Here is a 26,763-nt window from a genome sequence, read left to right as displayed (position 1 = left end):
CTTTCAACCCCTTCACGATTAATCCAATTCTGGGCCTCCCCATGCTCTTTCGGTAATGGGCATTGTTTAACCGTACTTCACCATCTTGATCAGTACACAATGGTGAAGGGATGGGGGGGGGGCCTGGGACACCACTTCAGATGTCACGTGGCACTAACGTGACCGGCAGCTGGGACTCGAAATCAGGTCGCCAGGTTCATAGATTATCGCCGAGACCCACCTTTGTATATGCCCTACAAATATGATTCATTATACTCTTAGGTTTTTTCGGTGAAGTCACGTAGATAAAAGTAAATAATACAAATAATAGAATAAATAATAGAAATAAAATAAAAAAAATCACGACGTTTCGGAGGCAACACAAGTCTCCGTCATCAGGTGGGACCGTCACAGCTAGATTCTCACTCACTTGATACAGTAAATTTAGCCGTGACGGTCCCACTTGATGACGGAGACTTGTGTTGCCTCCAAAACGTCGTGATTTATTATTTTATTTCTATTATTATTTCTATTGCTTATTTTTACCTACGTAACTTTACCGGAAAAAAACCTAAGAGTATGAATCCTTGCAGTCACGAAAGCTTCAAATCTAGAATGATTCATTATAACCGAGGCAAAATGTTTGATCATCAACGGTGGAATATGTTGAAGTAAGCAGGAAACCAAATGAAATATCTCGAGAGGTTTTTCGTGCACTCGTTGGTGACTGGGCTGAGACAAACAACTCTAACCCAGGATATCAGAGGCACAGGATTAGGGTTCTTTGATGATCCAAAAATAAACACTCATAATCAGATTAGGATTCTGCTTGGGATATAGGACCAACACATTCTTTAAGTTGACAATGAGACCAAACGTGGCTTTGGCACTTGAGTGAAATAGGACAGCAGCATAAAAGCTTCAGAATTGATGAGATATAATAATGCCTGGCCACATCACAGCTCAAGCCGACAACACCTGGTATTCCCAGGCAGTCCCCCATCAAGGTACCACCCAGCTTGAAGCCTGCTTAGCTTCTGTGATCTGCCAAGATCGGCACGTCCAGAGTAATCTTTGTTATAGGCAAATATACTACCGTCATTGTCACGTGCATAAATGAGCAGTCAACAATTTAGCAACAATTTAATTCGACCACACTAACTCTTCTATATGTAGGCCACCTGCAATGAGGAATTTCCACCACTTTCTCATGGATGAACACCTACGGAGGCGAGTGCCACCCCCATGAATCAATTGAGCAAGGGTAGGCGTTTTAACTTTGACTTGGCAAGTGTGAGAGATTCGGGAGTTCCACGCGGGAGAGAATGAGTGGCAGTGATCAAGGCCAGAAGAGATGAGCGCGTGATGGAGAGTTTCAGAAACACAATCAATAGCAAAGGCGCTTACTGGCTGCGTTTTGTTTGCACAAAGTATCTCTCCAGCTCGGCACAACTTTTTTTTTCTCAGCTTGCTGCTTCTGTTTACCCAAAGGGCTCTTTCATTTTCCACTTAAGCCTTTAATAATTGACGAGTCAAAGTTTCCGTGGAGTCTAACGAGCAGGGAGGGCTACGCTCATCTCCACCGTCTGCTGCCTTCGGGTTTTTTTTGCGGGGGGGTGGGGGGATGCACATTCCTCAAGCGGAGCGAGGTTCTAGTCCATTGCCAGATGTGTTTTTTTATGTTCTGAAACGGGCCAATAATGATGATGATTTTTCTGATGCTGGTCATAATAATATGAATACATGTTATTGCTACTGATGATTATAATGATGTTGCTGTTGCTGATGATGATGATGTTGCTGATGATGACGCAGCTGCTTCCAGCTGAAGATGATGATAATGATGAAAGTGCTGCTTGCAGTGATGATGGCGCTGCTGTTGCTTCTGCTGCTGATGATGATGCAACTTGCACCAGCTCGTTATGATGATGATGAATTCTCTGCCAGTGGTGCCACCTTGAATTCACAACTGGAGCCTTGCATTCATAACCCGACAATTGGGAGCCCGTTCATTCCGTGAACTGAATTATAGCCTTGCTTAGTCTCCTGATGCTGCACAATAAAATAGTTCAGTCTGCAATCAAATTCCATTGTCACACCAAAGTCAACGTATGCACTGGAGTGCAGTCAGTCTGGAACATTTCCCTTGTTCAATTTCCACACTTATTAATTTATTTAACGTCTTATTTCACACCAGGAGTGATTCCTTTGTGCATCTGACCGGTCAATACACATTAGATCAGAGCTACAATGTCCCATTGAGCTGAGAATATAATAGTTAACAATGTTAACAGCACTGCCATAGATGTGTGTGCGCATGTACATTTGCGTGTGCGCATGTACATTTGCGTGGGCATAAATGTGTGTGAATGTTTAAATTGTCGGTAGCGGTCGTGCAACGGTGAGCACGTTGCGCTACGAACCCAGCGACGCGAGTTTCATTTACGGTCCTGGGCCTCCCCTAGGCCGACTCAGCCTCAAATGAAAACCTGGTGCAATGTATATACACATTTTTCTATCTCTCCACTGGGGAGACAAATGCAGACTGATGTGGTACTGGCCACCCAACCCCCTCCTGTGTCGTGGCAGCCTTCAAAGGTTAACGGCACTTGCCCCAACAGTCTGTTGAGGCGATGTTGTTAGGTTATGTTGTGACTACATGGTAGTGTAGTGATGAGTGCACTACACTTCGGACCTGGTGATCCGAGTTCGATCCCCGCTCATGACAAAAAACTGTGGTAAATATATGCGCTGGGCCTCCCCTAGGTCGACTATGTATTGGGGAGACAAAGGCGACTGAGAGTAGTGCTGGCCATCAACCCCATTGTGTGCTGTGCCGGCCTTAATAGGTGCTCACGAACAGCACTTAACCAAGAGTTGGTTAAGGTGATTGGTGGGTTCCATCTTTGTCTTCATTACAGCTGAATATCTGCAGGGAATGGGTATTTGTTCCCATTGTGTGCAATTTCAATATGAAACTATCCATTCCAACATGAAATCTGCCGTGGAAAATGCATTCAATAGAACGGGATTTTAAGCAAATATATTGTGAATCTAGACTAACTAAACATTGCCAATTCCAGCCAGCCAGGACCGTGATCCTGTAAAATGCCAGGGGGCCAGGTTAAACATTAATACTGCCACCATCCAGTGTATGCCCATGGGTTTTCTCCAGGTGCTCCAGTTTTAAACTAAACTAAAACTATGTTTTTTACCAGGTGAGGCCCTCTGAGCTATATAACTCTTTTTCAGAAGCGACCTGGCCACAAATTATAGCCCAACTAAGTTGCTTATCACGTGGAACATGTAGAGCAGCAAAACACTCCAAATGCATGTTTCCAAATGTGGAGGGAAAACCGGAGGAGCCAGAGAAAAATCAATGCGGCCAAAGAGAGAGAATGACACGTAAATTCCAAATATGCAACAGGCATCAGGGTCAGGATTGAACCCATGACCTCCTGTCTACCAGGCGAGGTCGTTAACATCCCATCACCTTGGCGACCTGTTTTTCTCTCCCCATGTATAACTATAAATCACTCACAAATTGGCTGGGAAAAAAAAATCTTAACATAAAAATCCAATGCAGGACGCTCCTGAAACAGAGTCCTATGACTTAGCGTCGCTCTCCAGGATACATAAGTATATTTCCAAATGTGCACAGTTTTGATTTTAATCTTTCGTGACTGCAGGAATCCATACTCTTTGCTTCTTTCGGTAAAGTCACGTAGTTAGAAGAAAAATAAAATTAAACAAATCACGACGTTTCGATTGCAACACAAGCAATTCTTCATCAGGTGTGACAACCACTGTGATTATTTTATTTCTAACTACGTGACTTTACCGAAAGAACCAAAGAGTATGTGCACAGCTTCTCCAAACATAGCACATGCTGGCCACGTCCCACAGGCCACCGTCTTGCCTTAGAGCTATGCTGGACTCTGTGCAGCCCAGCCAACCTCCCCTGGTTCCAGCATTCCGTCAAACCCACAATTCCATGAAGAATCGTATACAATCCGATTAACTCAATTGTAATTTCAGACCATGAATCACGAAAACCTCCCCGCTCTAGTATGCTTGCATATGCATGTGTAAATATATGCACTTTCCCGAGCAGCCGGTCACATCTTTAGGTGGTTCTTTGTCTGTGTGGATATCTGTGTGTCGCATGCATGCGGGAGTGGTCGTGCAGTGGTTAGCACGCTGCGCGATCAACCCATCAATCCGAGGTCGATTCCTACTCAAGGCCACTATCAGTGGAAAATATCTGAACCAGTCCTGGGCCTCCCCTGGGTCAACTCAGCCTTAAACGTATACTTGGGGCCAGTGTGTAGACATGACCGCTGGCGAGATAGAGGTGGCCGAGCTTGGTGCTCGCAACATCACGCTCGCCACTACCCCAAATGTGCGCGTTGGCTCCGACAAATAAATCTTTCAATAGACTGTTATATTTTTATTTGGTAAGACCACCCGCGGCAGGAGAAAACTGGGAATTTCCCAACAGGTGGAATGATATCATCCATCTTGACCACTGCAAATTGTCCGTTCCGCGTCCATATAACCTGCAGCTGCTCTTCGAATTAGCGGGGTATTTCTTCTTTACAATGCGGCAATAATCTATCGAGCCTAATGTGGGAGCTCTTTGGCAGTGTAATGATCATTAGGGATATCTGCACCACAGCTTTCACCATCAATAGACGGGGGGAAATTTGCAGCATAAATCACAGACGTAGCAATGAAACTCGCAAAGTCGTGTGTTGGTCAGCTGCGGGAACGTATTCACCTGTGCGCGATTGCTCATCATTGCACTGCGCTTGCCATGTGATACCCCCGAGCAGTTTGACCCAATAATAGCTCGACAGGGGGTGTAATGATGCATCGATTGATCGATTAATGTAGATTCATAATCTCGTGGTACCTGCATGGAATGGCGTGTGTAACAGGTCATGTTTGGATTCACATACGTAGAATTTAATGGGATCACATGACCCCTACAACCGGCAGAGTCGCTATCAGTGGCGGCTCCTGCAAAATCTCTCAGGGGGGGCAAATGTCTGGATGATTGATAAGGTCCACCCATGCAATGAATAAATTAACAGCTTAAGCATGTAAAGGCAACTTCACTTCTTTAATATTAATGAAAAATAAAGTGACTCTTACAATACATCTTGTTTGTTTATATACTCACTATTAAAACAAACCACTCAAGTTTATTTTATTAAAGATTCCACTAGGTGGCGATAAATTATATTGTTGGATGAAACGTGCTTACGTATGATGACGTTAGCACGTATGATGACGTAAGCACGTTAGGGCGAGCCCTCCCGGAAGCCATAGAGAATGCATTGCAGCGCCCCCATTCGAAAAAAAACATCTTTGAATGTAAGTCTATGGGGCCACTCGGGGCGATTCTCAGCCGTAGTGAAATCGCCCAAAAAGAGGCGGTACTCCACAGAACGTGACATGACGCTGATTGGACTATATCCAGAGGCTGACAGTGACGGCTAGCGTGACTCTGTGGTTGAATGACATTGGTGGTGCGTCGCCCAATCGCCCTAATGAAGAAACCGCCTCTGGTCGCTATCATGCACCCAAATGATTCTTGAATTGAATTGAGAACTTCAGTGGCCACAATTCAGAGCATTGCCCGTGGGGGTGAATTTTCGCAGCTTTGTAGCTCAGCATAGCTGCTCACGCAAGAAGTCAACAAATCTGCAAGTTCCAACTTGTTTGCCGAACTTTTCCAGCCCTACCGTTTTAAGCAGAAGGCAGCTAATTTGTTTAACCGTTTCAGTGAAAAATCTTGTCTGAGCTAATCACACCACTTCATTAAAACAAACGTCTGCAATTTTCTGCACTGACATTATTCATAAGCCATCGAAGGGATTAAGAAATTGGCCTTCTGCTAAAATCGATTGCGCTGAGCCAGTAAGATCTCGGTGGAAATTCCACATTCCTCGGGCAAGAGAAACGCTCTTATTTATACAAATGTTCCTGCTCTTGTACTATGTAACTTCTGTAAACCCTTACTGCCCATGTAACATGCTTGTAACATGCTTGCAACTTTGGCCACGTCACCATTGAAAAATAGTAGCTTCTTGGCTCAACTGGCCCGACCCGAAACCGACTTTCAAGGCCAAAAGGAAAGAATGGACCCACTCTGGCCTTGCCTACAACGTTGTATTAATTTTATTGACCACACCGGAATGATGGGTTGATTTTAACTCATTATCCTTCAATTGAGGGGCAAGGGCTTGGCCTCTCTACCCTGCACAGTCAGACCAAACTTAAGTGACTAATTCTTGGTTCTTTCGGTAAAGTCACGGAGAAGAGAAATAATAAAATAATAAAAATAAAACAATAAAATTATCACGACGTTTCGATTGCAACACAAGCAATCATCATCAGTTGTGAAAACCACAGCAAGAACATGTTATTGTTTTAATTTTTATTATTGTATTATTTCCCTTCGACGTGACTTTACCGAAAGAACCAAGAATATGAATCCCTGCAGTCACGAAAGCTTTCAATCCAAATTTCAGTTACTAAGTTTAATTTATTCAGAGATTAGTTTATGAGTTATCCGAGTTATAGGCTCGCGTTTATTGAGAGCTGAACACAACTGTACTGAAACAGCAATAAACCACACGAATGATATTATGAAAACGAGACAAAAACGAGCAAATACTGCGATCGGAACCGCGATGCCCAAATCGCGATGACTCATCAAATCACTGTGGTGGAGTGAGGGAGGACAGGACAACGGAGGGAAGGGGGGTGGAATCATTTCAAGCCTCACAATCGTAATTATACATACTCATCTACGTCTTACACTCGTCAACATTTTCAGACTCGACTCGAACAGCCCATCAAGCCCACCGCGTTTCTGTGCCTCGGACGCTGTGAAACGCACGCGACGCGCTAAAAACATTTGCCCGCAAATTAAACTTGTTGCGAATGAGCGAGCGACGTTCGAATTTGGACATCGGGGGACATGTATGTTTCAGAGGTCCCACAATTCAAAAACAACAGCGACAACAACTCTGGCGCGTTACAAAGAGGGCGGCACACAAAGTGAAACCGAACACGAACTCCCTCGCTCGCTCCGCGTGGGCTCCGCACGCATGAAAAAGCCGAAACGAGCTTGAAAGCCTTCTGATAGAATTTCGCATTGATCTCGTCAAAGCACTGGGAGCTCACGCCGCTGGGATTCTGGCTCCCAAGCAGCCTTGAGGTGATCACAAAACGGTAAAAAAAAATCCCCGTTGTGGTGAGTCGTGGGGTTTGAGGTACGTGAGCCCCCAGCCGGTGACATTAAACGCCGCCCCCCCTCCCCCCTAGTGATGGAGCAGCTGTGGTCCCGGCAGGAGTCGTAATTTGTCTTGCCTCGTGGAGCCGTGGGATCGCTCCCGACGTCGTGGTTTCGATGTTGACCGTCAGGGCTTCACCGCTGCAATCGACTCGCCCCAAACGTTCGGTTCATTGGAAAATATTCGATTGTTTTCGACTCGTATACGCTCATACGCAATGGGTTTACACCCCCCCCCCCCACCCACCGTCTGCCACTAGAGGCTATCGCTACATTCAACACAATAAAAAATACATTTTCGAAATATTTTGATAAAAAAAATTATTTTCATATATTTATTATATCTTTTTTCATATTAAAAAAAAAACATCTAACCACTAACCCTGAATCGTGACCATTAATGAAGGCACAAGAGTGGCTGGGTGGCAGGGCGGGGGATGGGGGGGGGTGAAGTGCAACTCTTTTGTTTTGGGGTTTGGGGACTCTGCCAACAATAGGACAGTTGATTTACCTGCAGCCCTGTCTTGGCAATGTGGAAGTTAGATTGTTAGCTCAAGGGCTGCCAACATCAATCAGCGCCACCTCGTGCCGATTTGAACTGGGAGATGCTTTGCCCGTTGTTGATCATTGTTTCCATCTGAAGGATAATTATCTACACACACTAGTCTCGGTTCCCGGGCCCTGTTGTACTCTGTTTAACACTATTATTATTATTATCATTAGAAGTTTGCGAGCGGAAATAATCCGTCCTTTGGCCAACTCAGCCATGCATCAACATCATGACTTTGTGGAAAGTCAAGAGTGGTTGTCATACGGATACATGGCTCCTGCCATAGGAATGTGGAATTTCCACCACCGCTCAGGCTAACAATGGTGCTTGCTTGTTGAACAGCAGAACACACGATGCTTCGTTCAACAACAACACAAAATGTGCAACGAAAAAAATCAGTACTCGTGTTTCTCGAAATTAATTACCTTGTTAGTGAAAAGAACAAAAGAGCAAGGAGAGGCAGAGAGGGTTACAGGTTCGGTGGGAGGGGGGGGGGCTAATGCAGAGTTACAGCATCACAGAAGTCTTGGATCCATACCCGGTTCCCACCCGCGTGCGTGATTAAACAGCGGTCTCAAGCATTCACAGTCTCATCATGGACACCCAATGGCGGCACCAGAGCCAGCTTTGTTGGATGCGATTAGATGTTTCACGTCACGCAGCCGACTCCAGCTTGGAGGACTAGCAAACGCTTGACGCAAGGCATATGCAGTGGGGCATCACGTGGTGTGGAGAGGAGGCCTCTGGTTAACTACTTGCAAACAAAGTTTGGAAGCATTTGGGGAGGGGGGTAGAGGGGACTAAGCCCCCCTCCTTTTCTAAATGCTCAGACCCCTTTCTAAATTCTTACAGCCAAGTCAAAAAAATGGGATCAATTTTGAAACGCCAGTCACCGTTTTTGGGGTTAAAGTTCACCAGTTCGGCAAACACCCACGAGCACGGTGGCGAGGTGTTAACTACCTCGCCTGGTTTACAGGAGGTCGTGGATTCCATTCCGACCCTGCCGCCTGCAGATGTGGAGTTTACATGTTCTCCCTGTGGTCGCGTTCATTGTTTCTCTGGCTGTTCCCGTTTTTTTTCACTCCACATTTCGAAACATGCATTTAGGCTACTTGGCTGATGCGACAACTATCCACACGATAAGCCACTTCGTTGAGCTATCATTTGGGGCCGAGTGGCTTCCGAAAAGAGCGATATAGCTCAGGGGCACTTACCTGGTAAAATAAACATAGTTTACCGTATTCTCCCGCATATAGCCCGCAAAAATAGCGTTTTGTGTAAAACAAATTTCAGATATCCCGCACCTCCATATACCCCACAGGGTCTTGTTTTGTTTGTAAGAAGTGGTATACCCCGCGGGTTATATGCGGGAAGATACGGTAGTAGATGAACTTCACGTACGAAGCCTCTCCTTCCTACTCACGGTGTGTGTGGGGGTAGGGGGGGAGCTGGAGTCGAATGCACAAGAGACAGAGCGGGGTCGTATCGTTACGCATTCATTGAAGCGTTCAACATTGGCTTGAAGCGTGTTTAACATTCACTGTGTTGAATGCCCCCCCCCACCCCCCGCCTTGTAAACGGAGGTCACAATGCAGGCGTCGCGCGATGTCAACCTCCGTGGGCCATTCTCCACAGAGACGCTCTCTGGGACTGTGCGAGAGGCCAACGGCCCCGGATGGAAAACAACATCGGCGGGGCAGCGAGCCCAATCACCTCCCTCCTCGAAGCATTGGAGCACAGAGTTCGGGACTTCGTGTCCCTCGAGTTTCTGTTCCACCCGCCCCCACGTCGCTGTTTTGTGCTCCGACTAAAATATAATGAAAAGATGACTAGAAAAAAAACGCCGCGTAGAGAGAGAGAGAGAGCGACTGGAAACATTTCACCGGTGATGAGCTCGGCGTGAAGAAGCGGCGTAGAACGAAGGTCGAGACATCATCAGGAGGGCGGCTGAGCTAAGGGAGGCTAAATCACGCCATTACGGTGTCACCAGTGTGGGAGGAGTGCCGCGGAGACGTTGCTCAGCCCATGCAATTCAATTGACCAAATTGCAATCGTGTCACCAAGACTCCCCCCGCATTAATCTGCCCGTCATTACATCCACCTGCCGCGAAGCCTACGAGACGTCACCGCCAAGTAGCTGTGTTTTTAAATCCTTTATATTAAGTTAACTTGCTTGCTTACGACCGTGCAAATCTTTCGGTAGTTTTTTAACCCACTTCCCGTGATCCAATCGAGCTGACATTTTGCACACAGACTCGTTGTGCGTGACAATGTATTTTCGTGAAGAAAAAAATCCAAAATTTTACACTTTTTAGGAAAAAATCATAGTATGACTGTGTGTGTGTGGGGGGGGGAGTCTGTTTGTATGTATGTGCGTGCAAGTCTTCATCCTGGTTCTGGTTGTATGTGCTTGCGTGTGTGAGTGCGTGAGACGAGGTGGCCGAGTGGTTAAGGCGATGGACTGCTAATCCATTGTGCTCTGCACGCGTGGGTTCGAATCCCACCTTCGTCGCGATTTTTCTTTTTAAATCCTTTTATATTAAGTTCACTTGCTTGCTTGCGCGCTTACGACCGTGCAAATCTTTCGGTCGTTTTTTAACCCACTTCCCGTGATCCAATCGAGCTGACATTTTCCACACAGACTCGTTGTGCGTGACAATTAATTTTCGTGAAATTTTTTTTCCAAAATTTTACACTTTTTACGAATTTTTTTTTAATTAATTACCAATTGCTTAATGGTGGCAGGCAATCATCTGACCCATAGGTGGCAGCCATCTCAAGCCAGAGGACGAGAGGACTCTAGCCGCCACGCATATAAAGGATTTATAGTGAAAAACTTTGTTTTTACGGGTTAATTTTTATTTTTTTCATGCAAACTGCAACACGCTGCGTGCTGGCGATGTTCATGCAGTCTTAAAAGACAGGGTGCGCCCCACAGAGGGTGTCCGTCTGTCATTATCAGAGAATTATAATTGGACAGCGGCTTGGGAAAAGTCGGTGCCGGATTAAGCTAGTGCGGGGCCTGGAGCATACGTTATAAAGGGGCCCTAAATAAATAAATACAACCATAATAATAAAAACACAAGTTGTTTTACTTGCATAGCAAAGTAATTGTATTTTTTCATCTGCTATACAGCCAGATAATACGACAAATCTATAACCTTGAACACCCAGTCGTTAATAAAAGTTCAAGGCAGTATAGCACTATAGCAATAGAGGAAGTGCCGAATCACTGAACGGGAATTGATAGCTTGAAAGCATTTAGCGCGGGGCCCTTGAAAGTGCGGGGCCTGTGGCATTTGTAGCTACTTTTGCTTTTAGGATAATCTGGCACTGGGCAGAGTGATGCAACTACAAAGAAAGCGATCCTCCCGTGTAGCCTTCAACAGACTTGCTGGGGCAAGTGGCATTTGCGAGCACCAACGAAGGCCGGTACTGCATGCGACGGGGTGTGTGGCAAACCCCACGACCAACCGCCTTTGTTTCCCCAGTTTAAATGTTTACACAATGCATCAGGTATCTTCGTTTAAAGGCTCAGATGACCTGGGATCTTCCGCAGTGCATCCCTACTTGATATCGAGTACATGGGCAGCGGTTCATGCACGCACTAACAAATCCGGTGACATGGGTTCGATTCCCAGCCAGATGTCTGGCCATGGATAACACCAAAATGGCACGTGGTGTCTGAATGCCATTTTCTTTTTCGTTTGTTCGTTTCAATATTTCACGTGGAAAATCCCTTCGGTTGGAACATCTCATTTTACAAGGGTCAAACTCAGCCGTAAATTACTGCCTCCTGTGGTGTCTAAACATGAGCGCTGGGAATACAAAGGCGGCTAGAAATGGGTTTGCCACACCACCCCTCACATGTCGTGCCGCGACTAATAGGCACTCACCAACGGTACCGTGCACCGGCGGTCTGTATGGCCGTACAGGGGCTCTCTCTTTGTTTTGTTGGCGATAATTGCAGCGTTATCACAAACGTTAGAATGCATCGTTGCAGCTTATTAAATTAAATTTCAATTCAATGATCTCGCCGATATGAGATTGTCTCCATCTGCTTCTGTAAAGGATATTATATCCGTCCAGACTAACAAAGGCGGCAATTGTATTACGCAAAGCACCATGCACAGATATAGTGTATTTAATGCACATATTTGTTTTCGTTCCCACTGTGCTTTTGTGTAAATGTAGAAGCCGTCCCATCAACTGCAATTTTCCAGAACGTGCATTGTCTGCGTTTTTATTCTTATAAAATAAAAGTGTACGTGTGTGTGTGGCATTCAAACCTACTGGTTTTAGCAATGTGTGTGTCTGGTGCTGACTTTGCAATAACCGTGGGATCTACGGGAGAGGAGGAAGTGACGGTGAGGTATGGTGGCATCGGCGCCTCTGGCAATGAAAACTTCGTGATCTCTTGACCTTCATAATAATGGACTGACGATGTATATTAGGTTAATGTGTATATACGTTGACACGTTATGTGGTGGAGTAGTGGCACAGCGGTCTACTTCCGGCCATGGCTGTCAGCGGAAAGTGATATCTGAACCATCCGTGGGGTCCCACCTTCACAGACCAACCTGGTGAACTGTGGCCAAACAACCACACAGAGCTGCATCTAGCAGTGGGTGGGCAAGGAGCCGTAAAATATCAACAATACAATTTGTACATCGAGAAGCGACATCACGATGGTTCATTATTACACTTTGCTAAATATTCACCACGTTTCAATCGAATACCAATCGTTAATGTGCATCTTGTAATATGGTCTCATGGCTCATTTTCAGGAGGATGCTGCTCGGGATACATGGCCATTTCCACGTGGGATGTTTATTTTTGTTCTTTACACGACAGTGTCCCCCTCATCATGAGACCTCATTTGCCAGTAGCAAGATATAGTAATAGGTTTTAACCCTTTTAATTGGCAATAAAACTGACACTTTTATACAAGGGATCATGTTTGCATTAACCACAACACTTGCGGTCAAAATACAAATAAAAAGACAACTCTAATAATGTATTCACTGTCCTTGAAAAGGCCTTTTGGCGTCATCTGGTCCAACACCATGTGAGACTAGGCTCTAAGAAAATCTGTCTCGAGTGTGGACCAATCAATTTCAAGGACAGTGCATACATTATCAGAGTTGTCTTTTTGTTTGCATTTTGACTGCAAGTGTTGTGGTTAATGCAAACATGATCCCTTGTATAAAGGTGCCAGTTTTGTTGCCAGATAAAAGGGTAAAAACCTATTTCTAGAGTCCCCCTAGTCGAACGACAGCGATGATGCCGCACAGTCTGTTAGTGATAGGTCCGCAACCTGACTCCTGCACTGCCTTCTAAATGGCACCACCTCGTCTCCCCCGTGGGACGGAATCTCGCACCCAGACCACGGTCCCGTGCACGGTCCGCAATCCCTGCCTGTAGAGAGAGCCGGGTGCGGGTGTAGACCACTGCACGGTCGACCTTCGACCTTTTGGTTGGGGTATTGCAGTGCAGCTGGGTAGAGGTTTTGCTTCATGGAAGCGCCGCCAATGGGCACAAAACCCTGAACACTGCGGGTGTTTTGTCTGCGCAGAACATCAGCGCGATCCCCCATGCCATGGATTATTCCACGATAATCCTTCCTGGAAATTCCTTTCTTGCAGTTTCCCACTTGCCGAAATTGTACAAACGCACAAGACAAAGATCACCCGTGTAGCCTTAGCAGACTGTTGGGGCAAGTGTGGTTAGTGAGCACCTACGAAGGCCGGCACGGCACAAGAGGGGGTGGGTGGCCATCACCTTTGTCTCCCCAGTGGCGAAGTTTACACATCGCACCAGGTACTCATTTGAGGCCGAATCGACCTAGGGGAGGCCCAGGACTGGTTTGGATAATCGCCACTGGTGTTGGCCATGAGCGGAAATCTAATTTGGATCGCCTGGTTCAAAGCGTAGCACACTCACCGCTACACTATGGCAGGCAGTAGCCCGCGCACACCCACACACAGATGTATGCAATAGATGCACACATTTATAGGCATACGCATGAGCTCATGCACAGACGTACTTGAATGCGGAGAGAAGCAAAAGCAAACGACGCACATTGAGAAACACATTCATGCACGTGCACAAAGACGTATTCACAGGCACACAAAGAAATGGAAAAAATAATACAAAGATCTCCCTTTTAACCAAATAGACTGTTGGGGCAAGGGTTGTTTGCGAGCACCTATGAAAGCCGGCAGGGCGCACGACGTGGCGGTGTGGCCAGGACCCTGTCCGGTTGAATTGACCTCCGCAGCACTCACGTTTATCAACAACATACCAGGCAATAATTTTAAGGCTGAGTTGACCTAGGAGAGGCTCCCTCCCTTCCTCCCCTCAATCAATGCCTCCCTCCCCTCGATCCACAACTCGGTATCGCCGAGATTGACGCTGTCACATTCGAGCTTACAAGGAAAGTCTCTCGCGCCATCACGGTTTGTCCCGAATCGTTGTGCGAGCGTGTACGCGCGATTGTGAGCATGCGGCTCAAAGGATATCGACTGGGCGACTGGGGAGTTCACGGGTAACCAGATGAATCCTCACCCTAAAACTTCTCCACTCCCCCTTACCCCCAACTCCATACCCCCCCACCCCCACCAATTAATCAATACCACTGGGATTTGTTTTATTTCATCTGAAAAAAAAAACCAATGCCATTGTTGATGTCGTACTGCAAAGTCCGCTTGCATCTTGGCACCGGTCTGGAGTGCCATTAATGTTGCACAACTCTGTTATGTCTAATAATGGAAATGTTTCACTTCGTGTGATTTTCTTTTTTACGGTTAGGACATTGCAATTGATTTGTTTGTAAAATAAAAGCCCATTTGTAAAAATGTCAGCATTCGGATCATTTGAGATGGGTGGTGGCTGACGGTGAAGCCAGCACCGTGTCTACCCAGCCACCTTTGTCTCCCTGGCGCTGATGTTCATTGCCACGAGGCACGAAATAACGAACTCCTCCCTGACATTGTGAGTTCATAGAATGTTACAACTGGGGGTCATGATTCCAATAAAGTATAATTATTTTCGCCTAATTCTTACTCTTTCATTTGTATTCTCTTCATTTACGTCTCATTAGCATGGCTCTGTTTGCTCCATTAGCCCGCATGTAACATGAGCATACCCTTTCCACTGAATGGAATTACTCCATTTTATGCACGTGATTCAATGCACATATCGTGAGCACGATACTTTATTTCAATCGATCCACCCTTACTTGCCGAACTGCATTGCAGAACCAGTTGCTAAATTCGAAGCAGATCAGACCCAGTGGCCTCGTAAATCGGGAGACGTGTGAACGTGCTCGCCACTGCAAGGACTCATCAGTGAGTCACGTCTGGCTGTAGAATGGAAAGACGAGCCGAGACCAGGTGACACGTCGGTTCTGTCACTTGCCTCGCACTCAGAAGGTCACAAGTTCAACTCCCGACTGGGGCCGACTTAGAATACCGCTGTGGGAAGTTGTCCTGTGGAAATACTGGCTCCTGTAACGGGAACGTAGAATTGCTACTGCAAGCGTGAATGCCGAAAGATATTGGTATGGGAGGGAAAAACGTTGACTTGTGTGTGTGTGCGTACACAGGTTTGGTCCATGTGGAAACACCCCACTGGTTTCTTATGGCCATGGTCTGGTGCAGCGATTAGTTTCAAGAGACACCTGTGCGTTGATTTGGCTAAGGTGGAACATTTTCATGGTTCCTGTATTCGACTGACAAAGCCATAATCCACTGACAAAGCCCCACTGACACAGCCCCACTGACACAGCCCCACTGACACAGCCCCACTGACACAGCCCCACTGACACAGCCCCACTGACTCAGCCCCACTGACACAGCTCCACTGACTCAGCTCCACTGACTCAGCCCCACTGACACAGCCCCACTGACACAGCCCCACTGACACAGCCCCACTGACTCAGCCCCACTGACACAGCCCCACTGACACAGCCCCACTGACACAGCCCCACTGACACAGCCCCACTGACACAGCCCCACTGACACAGCCCCACTGACACAGCCCCACTGACACAGCCCCACTGACTCAGCCCCACTGACACAGCCCCACTGACTCAGCCCCACTGACACAGCCCCACTGACTCAGCCCCACTGACACAGCCCCACTGACTCAGCCCCACTGACACAGCCCCACTGACACAGCCCCACTGACACAGCCCCACTGACTCAGCCCCACTGACACAGCCCCACTGACTCAGCCCCACTGACACAGCCCCACTGATACAGCCCCACTGACACAGCCCCACTGACACAGCCCCACTGACTCAGCCCCACTGACACAGCCCCACTGACTCAGCCCCACTGACACAGCCCCACTGACACAGCTCCACTGACTCAGCCCCACTGACACAGCTCCACTGACACAGCCCCACTGACACAGCCCCACTGACACAGCCCCACTGACTCAGCCCCACTGACACAGCCCCACTGACACAGCCCCACTGACACAGCCCCACTGACTCAGCCCCACTGACGTAGCCCCACTGACACAGCCCCACTGACTCAGCCCCACTGACACAGCCCCACTGACACAGCCCCACTGACTCAGCCCCACTGACTCAGCCCCACTGACACAGCCCCACTGACACAGGCTCACTGACACAGCCCCACTGACACAGTCCCACTGACTCAACCCCACTGACTGAGCCCCACTGATGTGTACAAAAAGGCCAATGCGAGCCACGTGAACCCATAACACACAACATGTAGGAATGAAAAAGAAACCATATCGATTTTCAGACATTGGCGTTCAATGCATGGTGTCGTGGAGTGCAAGGATTTGTATTGATTGATGCATCGTTACACCCCCAATGCATACAAAGTCATCAGCAGGGATTGCACACACACCAATCGCCGCCCCCTGCGGGCAGACAAACGCACACGTGCATGCCGGTGCCGCGTCACCTCGTGCCACATAGGGACAGCTGCCACCAGGGGTGCCCTTACAAATTTCTTGAGCTGAGATATGACGTATGGCGCCTTTGCGTTTGCCGAGGCATTTGATCGCCATACAAATGCAAACATAAACGTATTACCGATAGCAGGTACAACAATAAAATGAATAAGAATCATGAGAAAAAGGCAAGTTAGATTGAATGCACATGTAAGGAGAAAAAAAAAACCAAGAGACCCAATATGAAAGTGCTTTTGACTGGGAACAATTAGAGTTTACCACAAGAAGCCGGGGAAGACAGCGAATTAAGTTACGTAAGCAATTTGAACAATTGGATGCAACCGAGAGCATCCACTGCAACGTTCTTGAGTGAATATCGTCCTTGAGTGAACATCAAGGACAGGGTGAAACGGAAGGAAGACCACGATGGAAGAAAGTCCACGTCTTTACGAAAGGACGGATATTAACACATTCCTGCGGAGGGAGCTGGTAGGAACGTTGGGTTGCTCGGTCAATGGCCAGGGTCAACGGCGGCGTGGTGTATTCCGCAAATATGCCCGACTGTGAGGGCGGGCACAAGCCGGCGTGAGTAGGTAAAACGTTGAGTTTTCTAAGGGCAACACAGGGTGACCAGCCCCTCCTCACCCAGCCCCACCCCTCCCACCCCCACCCAGCCCCACCCTCCACAACCAGCCTCTCCCCACCCTCCCGTCCCCACCCAGCCCCTCCCTCCCCTTCCCTGCACGACGGACGGACGGACACAATAATCCCCTGTGGGCTGGTGGAACCAGGTGGTTCCTACCAGTATAATAATTGTCGTGTATATGGATACACAACAGTTTTAGTTTTATTTAATTCGTCACACGGATGATCCCGTTAAGCCAGCCGCCCTCTATTTTGACGGGGGAGATCCGTCGGCACGAGAGAGCGCGCTGTTCAAGATTCCAGAATTCCCAACACAGTGGCCATCACTGAAACTGCCCAGGTGCACAGACGCTTCTCCGGGCTCAGCCCCCACTGCCGGTCTCACCGCGAGCGGCTCCTGAGACCACGACAGACAACAATCCACAGCTGTGTTGTACAGTGCGTGTGTAGATAGTCTGAGCACAGGATCCCTGGTGACACCAGCGTCGGGTTCGCCAGCAGAGGCGAGGCGCGTGCGCATTCGCAAAACGTGCGCGTGCGTGCACCGACATGCAATGAAGACAACGAAGATGCTGTAGCAATAGCTTTTCACGGACTGCTCGGTCAAGTGTCGTGAGCGAAGTAGCACCGATGAAGTTAGCCACGCGTGAGACTCGAACTCGTGTCGCCAGGTTCGTAGCGCACTATGCACAACCACAGACGCAAAGGCAAACACGCATGGACGAACACATTACCATTCACCATTCTCAGAGACGTGAACGTCAACACACACACGCGCGCACACACACGCACACACACACGCGGTTTCGCCTTCCAATCTCAATCTCCCTGTTATCGTTCATGAAACTGATTCTGCGGCAAAAGGCTCTGGAGACAATTCTCTTTTGACACTGAGCCAAAAGGCCCAAACAGGAAATGTTTTCACGAAAGAAGGAGCGACGGGGCATCGTTCATCCATCCACCTTGGTGGCCTCAGCCTCGTGGTGGCAATTCCACATGTCTATGACAGGGACAAATATACACACAGGAAGTCCTGTAGTAATTTCAATGAAACCAGAGGAATGAAAGGCTGAATAGACACCCACCTTGGATTTTAAACTCGCAAACGTTGATCTCAACAACTTCGAGTCCCGGACAATAACCACAGTGGCATTCACCCCAAGAGGCCCTGGTGAGCCTGATAAGCCTGGTGTAATAGTCACCCTGAGAGCACCAGAACTCAGCATTTCTCAGAAGCTAAGCAGGGATTTGAAACCTGGTTAGTGCTTGGCTATATTCGTTGAACTTCTTTCGCACCGTACGTAGCCAGCTGTGCTCATCGGAGATGCGGCATGTGGTTGGAACCACTGTCCAACTTTTGATGAACGTTGTGATGTGGTTGGAAACGTGTGAGAACGAACGTTGTTAGCACTCGCTTTCTATGTCACGGGTGGGGGGGGGGCTTCCTTCCCCAACACCACCAGCACTACCAAAGACAAAGACCCCCCGTATAGCCCCTACATACTATTAGGGGCACGTGCTGCTAGCGAGCACCGAGACACTGCCTGGGATATCCCCGCGTTGTAAACATGGCCTGTGAGGATGCCAGAAGACAGCAGTAGATTATTTGGTGAATCAATTTTTAGTGTTATCCTTGATATGTGTGGGAGTATGATTCAGGCACTCTGCTTTTCTCCAACGTGACAAGTCCACGTGAAATGGCATTGGCCAAATATCGCAATGCAGGCGATCCTCTTCTAAAGAGTCTTGAGACTCAGCCAGACTTTCCTGTATGAAAAAAAATATATATGACAGTACGTTTCTATATTTTATTGGGTAGCACGCATTTTTGTGCCGTTCCCATGAAAGCCATCCAAATCCCATTCTATGTGATAATCGTAATTTGCACAGCAAGGCAATCGGAGTTTGAAATGGAATGGAGTCGAAGAGGCGATGTGTGGGGAGGGCGGCAAAGACAAAAGGATGCGGTGAGCGAGTTAAGCACAGGGAATTGAGAAATTATAGCGATCATTATGCAAAATGGAAAGCGTGGCATTGAGAAGAGACGAACTGCGACAGACAGGACAGTATTGGGGCAGACTGCCAGCAAAGTGATGAGACAGACATATGTACAGATGGGAGAGTGATGAGACAGAGAGATAGCCATAAACATCAGACACACGTAAGGTGCAAGAAAAGAGAAACGAAGAGAGAGCAAGACGGGAATGCAGAATAGGAGACAGAGGGCATGTGAATAATGGGATGCTTTGAGGCAATGCCGTAATGTGGAAACAGCAGCAGCAGAAAACGGGAGAGGGATCACCAGGGACGGAGAGACATAACAAGAGAGAGATCGAGAGAGCAACAGCGTAGAGGCCAGATTGCAGATGAGCATCCTGTTATCCTCTTATGCGGGACCTATTATCTGTAAAATTACAGATAAAATGATGATTCTTCACGTAACTCCCCTTGTACGCAATAAAACCCCGATAACAAAAAGGCCTTCCCCTGTTATCCGTATTATCGCCCTCCAGATAACTTGGCGTGAGGTATTCCCCGACACCAATGTAACACCCACGGTTGTGAATGTGCAGCATTGAACACCTCCAAGAGTCGAAGACCGTGACCTCTAACTCTTGATACACTGATCGACGCATTTTATCCGTTAATAACAGATCAAAAGGAACATGTTCCCATTATCTGTCACATTCATTTTGTAAACGATACTTGTCAATTGGCTGACAGCACGACGAGCAACAGCTGGATAATCCACAAATCAGCCAGACAAGGAAAAAAAGATAAATTACGTCAATCAGATGAAGTGCTTTCGTGGCTCAGAGGTACTGCGGATGAGAAGAATGACAGATAAGAGGGCAACAGATGTTCACTGCATACGAATATAGTTGCCAGTGCTGAAGATTAACAAAGAGTGGCAGCCAGGGAAGGGAATGCCCCTGAGGACACCCACCGCAGTAATCAGGTCACGTGCAGCGGCTGGGCGAACTGTTCCCTATCACGACCGTGAGAGATTAGCTGAATTTTATTTTGCTTAACCAGGTCAGAACTCAAGAGACCGGGGGGGGGTAGTGTCGTTTGCAAGAGTGACCTAGGGAATTCGTCTGCCAGAAGAGGGCGGCGGTGGTGGTGGGAGGGGGTGGGTGCGATAATTGGCACTTCGTGTGTGCGCGTGTGCGTGTATGATGCGAATTGAATAATTCGCAGTTCAATTTTCTAACTTGGCAAATGTGAAACCTGAATGACGTCAGGGGGTGGTCTTTAAGGTCCGCTGCGTTAGACGGCGTGCAGTGCTATTGTTGCTCCTAAAACCGGCAGTAATAACCAGGGCGGCCGCTCCAAATGGAACCGCGCCACCTTTGTAACGAGCGGGCGAAGGAAGAGCTACCGCTGGACCCCGTCACCACCCCGGAGGCAGCGACGACCTGGGAAAGCCTTCATCCAGCAGTGGATTACTCATCACTGCTGCTGCTGCTGATGATGATGATGATAATAATGATGGATTCAGCAGCAGCAGCAGTGAGAGTTCGGGGGGAGAGAGAGACACCCTACAAGGCCCCCGAATGCACTTTGACAATTACAGCCAGGAAAATGCAGACACAGCGTCTGCCTCCCCATCAGTACTTTGACTTGTACCTAACGCACTCCTGTGGAACCCCGCCCCACCTCTCGTACATACATCCTCTCTTCCCTGCTCACCACAGTCCAAGTCCTCTCCCCATAGTTAGTCCAGGGGGGGGGGGCGGGGGGCTCTGCCCTTACTCCTAACCCACTACTCGCCAACCACCTCCCACAAAGCCGGGCATTTTAATGACGCTCTTTGAGGCGCGTATCCCACTAAATCTCGAGAGGGAGACGCTTGCACGTGTGTGCAAAGACAAAGATCCCCCGTGTAGCCTCAGACTGTTGGGGGCAAGTTCTGTTAGCGGGCACCTATGAAGGACGGCACGGCACACGAGGTGTTGGGTGGCCACGCCCCGCTGCCGTGGCGATGTTTACACACCCCACCAGGGACTCATTTGAGGCTGAGTCGACCTAGGGGAGGCCCAGGACCTGTACAGATAATCGTCACCGGCGTGGGCCGTAATCGGTGGGCGTCGCAATCGGCCCACACCAGTGGGTCACCGGGTTCGTAGTGCAGCATGCTGACCGATACACTACTGGTCCTCAAATGCGTACAAAGATAAAAACAAAGATCCCCCGTATAGCCTTAACAGACTGTAGGGGCAAGTGCTGTTAGCGAGCACCAATGAAGGCCGGAACGGTACACGAGGGGGTAGGTGGCCAGCACCACGCCCGACCGCCTTTGTTTCCCCAGTGGCGATGTTTACACACCGCACCAGGTACTCATTTAAGGCTGAGTCGACCTAGGGGAGGCCCAGGACCGGTTCAGATAATCGTCACTGGTGTTAGCCGTGAGCGGGAATCGAACCCGGGTCGCCAGGTTCACAGCGCAGCGCGCTAACCGCTACACCACCGCTCCCCAGCACGTGCGTACACCCACACACGCACACACACGTACACACGTACACACACACACACGCACACACACGCACGCACACACACGTACACACACACGTACACACACACACACGTACACACACACGTACGCACACACGTACGCACACACACACGTACACACACACGTACACACACACGCACGCACACACATACACGTACACACACACACACGTACACACACACGCACACACACGTACGCACACACGCACGTACACACACACACACACACGTACACACACACACACGTACACACACACGCTCCCTCTATCTCTCGCTCCTGCACACTCTCTCACTCTCTCTCTCCAGGGCGTGCAGAGCCAGCCAGTGCCGAGTCAGCACACATGCAACATAATTGCATTGTTTTCAATGAGTGTAATTACGTTACACTAGAAATCTCTGTGAAACGATTTGCAAAGGAGGCGCATGAATTGATTAATTGTGCATTGAGCGAATAAAACGTTAACTTTCCTCTCCCGTCCCGGATGGATGTGTGGGTTGATAGCCGGACAAACAATGGGGGGGGGGGTGCGGGGGTGGGTGAGAGTTCAACCTCTGACCGTGTGGGTCAAGGCAGCGCATTACCTCTCCGGGGCTTCATACAATCAGTACCACTTTCGTGGGGGAGGTCAATCGTGGTCGTTTTCTGGGCCAGACTGCATCCCGCTAAAATGCATTGCCCCCCCCCCCCTCGGTAACGACATCAGCTGCATTCGTACCGTGCCGACCAGTTGACCAGAATGTCTCCGTTGATTGTTGGGCTGTACAAGGGGAAATGCTTGTCCGTGTTGTTGTTGTTGTTATTATTGCAACTCAACGCAAGTTCGGTACAAAACGCCGATCACAGAACTGGGGAGTGGAGAGTGGGGGGGGAAGAACAGAAACTCCGCGAACAGCAACCCCCATTTTGGCGCAACGAAGGGTGGAAGAATTGGGCTACAAGCCCCCAAAGCAGGTAGGGGCCGCGTGCCGGGGAGGGCATGAAGGCTTATATGGGAAGGGGAAAGGGCTGATGGGGAAGATACTGAGCGTACTGGGGGATGGAGATGGGAGAGAGGGAGAGGAGGGGGGGAGGACAGGGGAAGGGGAGCAATGTTTGTATATTTTCACGCGCGTTAACTTTCTAATCCTCCGCAAATGAGCGAATATTGATAAAGTTGGTCTCCCGCTGATGCCGGAATGGCAGCCGGAGAGCAACAGGAAAATTGGACAGTCCTTTGAGAAGAAACATTCTGATGTGAAAATGCATCACGTTTACCAAGTTCATGGATTATAAGGAAAGCTATTAGTGCCGCAGTGTTAACATTCTGTCATTCAGCAGATTGAGTATTTCTAGTAGTAGGACTGTAATGAAAACAAATGTCACTCGCACAAAATTGTCAATCCACTGCTGGATGATGGTATCCACACGTCATAACAGTCATGTGGCTTTTTTGACCATACTCCACTACTCTGGCTGGTCCAGAGCAGACCCATGACCAGTTTCAGATATAAATTCGCAATTGTTTATAGCCACGGCCAGAAATTAAACTCAGACAGCCAAGGCTCGTAGCGTCGTGCGCTAATCACTGTGCCACCGCCTCCTCCTCCATTCTAGTGCCTTGCTACTCAAGTGTTCATCCCTGTTGGAAATTACACATTCCTATGGCAAAGGGGCTTGAAGAAAACCACCAATGTAGCCTTGAAAATGCTTTCGAAATGCATTGATTATAAAAAAAGTCAAAAAGCCAAAATGTCAACCCTTGCCGCACCTTGTACAAATTTTCACAAGACTTCGTAGCGCATGCATCTTAATTCGGGCAAAATAAACGTATTGCGTGCAAATCCGCAAACCCCATGTAATGCCACAGCAGCACACGTTACATTTCTGACGCATCTAGAGAATGAAACACACCGAGTCCTTACGTAGATACTCTACCCCTAAACCTCCTAAGGAGTCACCATTCACTGCACCCGTTCAAGATTAAGCGTTGCGTTCAGATAAATGATGTCGGTGGTGAAATACGTGCAAGGCTTCGTGTGGAATGGCACATGAAGAAAATAATTAGCCGACAGCTCTTAATCGTCACACAGTTTAAGACTCCTGGCTGAGGTCTGTAATGCAATGTCGTCGTTGTGAAGGGGAAATGGTTACGAGACAACCTGGGACGGGCCGACGAGTCTGGATCCGCGTTTCCCGTTACTCGTACGCGAACCTCAGTTTGGCTGCCTTCATTTTGGCTCAACGAGGCCTGGGGCTTTTTTTTCCAGTTGGACGCCACGCAAAGCTTACGTTGGCTCCACGAGACTCGGATACCTACACCGAATCCTGAGAAACAGAAGCGCAGCACTCGATAGATCTTGCTCTTTAAAACTTTGGGCTTTCCTACGACTCTTCGGAATCGTATATTGCCTTGAGTGGGCACGCTATTGGAATTACACGTGGTTTTAAACCTCCGAATGGAATCATAAATACATAAAAAAAGTGTGTATGCTCTACCTCGGAAGAGCGCAAGTAATTATCAGTAGATAATTAAATAAATAAGGAAGACACCGATGCCATAACACGCATGGATCTATTACATCACCAAATGAGATGAAACTTACGATTTGATGTGATAGCTCAAGCCGTCAATAAAAAATCAATTTGCAACCTCACAAACACACCCATCAGATCACACGCGTAGCAATTCGTGATTCACATTCACACACACACACACCCCTTCGTCAACCTCGTGCTGGATGGAGGGATCCCCACACTGCTGCGGGTCGTGTGGTGGGGGGGGTGTTATTTGAGCGATTCTGGTCAGCGAGGGTTGGAGAGAATGGACGTGGCAGCATAGACGCTCATTTCCACATGGCAATTGGAGCACAGCACAGCACAGCACCTGCTTGAGAGGCATAATCAAGACTGGTGTCAACTTTCTGAGTCTCATCAGCAAGGCGCGTCAGGGTGGCTTCCGCGGCTCATCACAACTAGCAGCTCATATTCATTTATGGCTACACACACACACCTGTAGCTAAAGGTGAAAGCAGACACGAAATTTTTTCAAGATTGTCATCATGGCACGAGTGACTTCACTCCAATACAGTTTCATGCCATTGCAATGTAATGAGGCCACTATACAGCATGCCAGATTGGAGTGCCAGACTGTTATTTCAAAGACTGTATTTCTTTCCTCTTCAATCGTGAAGAGTTTCACAAAATGACTCCGCCCTGCCCTCATTCACCTCTTAACTGCATCGTGTCGATCCCATGAAGTTTCCAAAAAATCTATCTATCGTTCGTGTTCTCACTCACCTCTTTTGATAATTGCCCAGGTTACAGCGAGCTGACCATTATTCCAAATCAGCATGACCACTTTCGTCCGTAACTCTGTGCATAAAGGGATGGAATTTAATTATCGGGGCAGATGTATTGAAAGCCATTATATTTTTCATTCTTCAATTTCCTTTCTTCATCTTTGCATTTTTTTTTTATTCTGACTCTAAACCCTTTCTTAACCTAAGGCTATAAAATAAAGTGTCGCAGAAACTTCTTAACTCTACCACACAGCCAGACAAGCTGAAAGGATTTTCATTACTATTGGCAGATCACAATTTCACTGCGTCACTTTTCCAAAACACAGAATTATATTCCACGCAAGACGCAAGCAAGCCAAGACCCCAGTGACCTGGGTATGATTCTCAGCTATGACGCACGGCGCCATTGGGTCTGGATCTCATCTAGGTTGACTTAGCCTCAAGCAATTACCTAAAGTACATGCGTACAACATGCACACTGGGAGTGAGACAAAGGTGGCCGGGCACACAAGTTTACGTCTGCGTGTTGCACATGTTTTTGTGAGCTGTGCTAGCTTTAAGAGGTGCTCGCTAACACTAGTTTCCAAAGCAATACAATCTGGTACGTGTAATTTGAAGCGCAACTGTGCAACCAATGGTGAAATATTTATTTGCAAATTAATTGGCCACGGTCCCTTACGTTATGACAAGCTTCGGGGCAACTTCCTGGAGTCGTAGAGTTCTTCCATTACTCGTACATTTAATAAAAGCGTGTTTTTAAAATAAGTTTAAAAAAAAATATTACTTATTTTAAATAGGATTATGTGCATTATAATGTTTGGCCAGGCCCTTATGAAACATACATTTGAATATGGGAGGAAACTCGAGTACCTGGAGAAAACCCATGCATGTGAGGTGGTTACCCCAAAAAACCCATACAAATACAGATAGGCAACCTACTTGCTGTACTGTTGCATGCTACATAATGATCCAAACAACTCCCATTACTAATTCTCAGAATAGGGAGCAATTCATTCAGCAGTGGATTGAGAAAGATCTGTAAAGTCTTCAAAAAAAACAATTTACAAAACTCTGCCAATTAACTGTATAACTACATACAGCACACCCATATACTTATATTGTACCATCCTGAGCGAATACTATAACGTGACACATTTGACATTTCGTAATTTAACGAACTATCATGATTCATGGTCGTCATTCGATGCAAAAGTCGATTCCTAAAAGGGGGGGCGTTTTCACCGATAAGACATCATCAGTGTGAGGGCTGCCACACATTTGACATCATTGGGAGTGACAGCACGACTGGGGTATTTTCACATTTGTATTGTGTATCGTTGTGGGCTGCACAACAAGCCAAACGGAGCCACCAGTGGCCAGCGGGGCCTTGCAATTAACAACACCGTCACGTGTGATTAATGTAGCGGCCTCTAGTGGCCGCGGGGGGTCACGTGAGCCCATTGCGTACAGCATACGAATCTGAACAATTGATTCTGACACGGGCAACTTGATTAGTGCATAGTAAACAGAGAAAAAAATCGCATTCAAATTGATGAAT

At 47.8% G+C, this 26,763-nt stretch overlaps 1 protein-coding gene and 1 non-coding gene across 3 annotated transcripts in view; one reads left to right on the top strand and one right to left on the bottom strand.

Annotated features, from left to right (window-relative positions):
- LOC144934781 (voltage-dependent T-type calcium channel subunit alpha-1H-like) overlaps positions 1–26,763 on the bottom strand; it is a 296,378-nt gene that overhangs the window by 232,890 nt on the left and 36,725 nt on the right. The window lies entirely within an intron of this gene.
- Positions 10,266–10,347, top strand: TRNAS-GCU (transfer RNA serine (anticodon GCU)). Its single transcript has one exon. It is a non-coding gene; the product is annotated as a tRNA-Ser (tRNA).

This window comes from Lampetra fluviatilis, chromosome 1, assembly GCF_964198595.1.
Source record: "Lampetra fluviatilis chromosome 1, kcLamFluv1.1, whole genome shotgun sequence".
In the NCBI taxonomy this organism is placed as follows: domain Eukaryota; kingdom Metazoa; phylum Chordata; class Hyperoartia; order Petromyzontiformes; family Petromyzontidae; genus Lampetra; species Lampetra fluviatilis.
Note: the sequence above shows the minus strand (reverse complement) of the source record. Positions and strands in the feature narration are given on the sequence as shown.